The sequence below is a fragment of the Galeopterus variegatus genome, unplaced genomic scaffold, assembly GCF_000696425.1.
Source record: "Galeopterus variegatus unplaced genomic scaffold, G_variegatus-3.0.2 Scaffold8123, whole genome shotgun sequence".
In the NCBI taxonomy this organism is placed as follows: Eukaryota; Metazoa; Chordata; class Mammalia; order Dermoptera; family Cynocephalidae; genus Galeopterus; species Galeopterus variegatus.
Window position 1 is genome coordinate 88254 of NW_007734234.1, and position 2314 is coordinate 90567.

The window sequence follows — 2314 nt, forward strand, 5'->3', positions numbered from 1 at the left end:
CGGACACGGAAAAAAAAAAAAAAAAAAAAAAAAAAAAAAAAAAAAGAATACATATGTGTGCATATGTGTGTGTATTATTTTTCTTTAACCCAGATAGAATGTGTTCATCTTTTAAGAATCAGCATCTTATATAAAAAAAAAAGGACATAACTGCTGTCAAATGTAAACCTGATGTTTTCTATAATTAAGAGCTGTTGGTTTAAACCAAAAGGGAGTGGGGCTCCTGAAAAAAAGAGCGGGGGGGGTAGGGTTCAGGCAGGCTGCTAACACTACTCCCATGAGAAAAGCCCTATGAGACTTTGGGTTGTTCTGAATGATGTCCAGGGTTTTTACTCTCTGTCCCCTTACATGTTAGCCACCTTCACTGAAAAAACCCCAAATCCATTAATTATATTTGTATCCAGCATGCTATCACTGAGAAAACACAATGAATCACAAACCAGAGTTTAGCTCTACATTGACTCAAGCTGTATGGGTTGAGTAGAAATTCCATTATTTATAGATAGGTCAGATCTTTCTAGGCAGGACAATTAAAAGAGGCTATTTTTCCTGAAGCAGCTTTTAAAACTGCATTCAAATGGTGCTGTTTAATGAAAGTGCCAAACAAAAAGAGTGATTTCCCTCCCAAGCAGTATTAGATTATAGTGTTGTCAAGAGTCTTGCAATTGAATTACCTCCTTGTAATCAATCCCACCTTATCAGTTAACTCTACTTGTAATGGACTGCTGGCTTCCAGAGACGTTGTCTGGATTATTTAAAACTTCTTGCTTGTCAGGAAGACATACCATCTGTGGCATTTCCACCTTCCTCAGGTGAAGCATTCCTTAGTCAGGCACTTTTCAGGTTGTAGTGTTGTTAGCTTTGCTTTTGCTGGGAAGGCATTCTGGAGCAGGCACTGAGCAGAAAGAGCAGTGGATCGTGTTTGGTTGTTTTAGAGCCAATGTACTGGGTGTCCTCAGCTTGATTGATCTGGTTGCTTCCAAGTCCTTATTAGCATAGTTACTGCTCTTCCGTTTCGTGGATGCTGATCATGTTGTACCACTAACCCAGGGAAAAAATGATGGGAAGTTTAGTTTGCCATGATATTTGCCCTGATTTAAATGTATAATGTACTTAGTTTGGGAAGCCATTTGCTGTTGAAGACTTTTGTGAGGGAAAAAAGCATTTAAAGAAGTTTCATAAAAGATGTTGCAATTAACTTAGGGTAGGTTGTGTGGAATAAATGTTTTGTCACAAACTTACAGTATCAACATAGCAACAATACTGAAAAATGCTTTTAATTTTGTGAGGTACATAATCATAGAACTAAGTGTCAGAAATGCCTGAACTTTGATTGTTTGCTTCTTATTGATAACCAACCAATTTAGCTTTATCTTGGGTTGGGTCCTTATCAAAGAATCAGAAAAAATAACTAATAGTACAATAATACCTGTTTGCTGAATGACAAGAGCTGATATTTTGCAGTTTTAGTAGGGTAAGGTGTAGTAGTATGAGCCATTTCTATAACAGCGTATCATGTTGAAGGAGTGAAAAAGGTGTTTTAGAGCAGGGGAAAATAAAGCAGGGGGTTGTTGTTTGTACAAATACACATAGAAGGCTGTCATGGCTATCTGCTACTAGGGATTGGGTAACCAGTTTTCAGTAGCTTATGGGTGACTTCAGATGCCAGCCAATAGAAAGAATGCATGACCTATAGGAAAGGAAAACAAAAATAGCTAAACAGTTTTCTTTGGTATAAGAATCAAGGTGAAACTTGCCCCTGGTACTTAGATAAGCCTTGAAGGAAACACAGGCATTTGGTTTAATTGTTAGACCAGGTAGAGTTGTACAGCCATCTTTAAAAAGTTGTATTTTGCTCCCTCAGGACCTTCGAAGTGCATGGTTGTTACCGACAGGCCAGGCTCAGCTTGCCCTCTCGCATTAAACCTGAAAGTCCAAAAGTTGGTGCAAGGATTGGAAGGTTTATTCAGATTACCGATACTCAACTAAATGTCTAACCAAGCAAACAAAGAGAAAAGAGGAGCAGTGGAGTCCAGTTTATCCTAGTCCCAATCGGCGGGGCCAGCCTATTCCATTAACAGTAATTTATAAAAGCAGTTCTCCCCACTGTTTTCAGCATAAAGAAGAAAAGTATCAACTAGATTTAAATCAGAGAAACAAAGCCTAGCTGGGAGCCTTCCAGGGTGCACCTATATAGTAGTGGATACAATCTAACCAAACAGCAGAAGAGGCCTCAGAAAATCAGAGAAAGGTGTAAAGAGAATAAAGCTCTGCCTTGTCAGAATTTAGGCCAGGGACTCCAGGAGAGATCTAC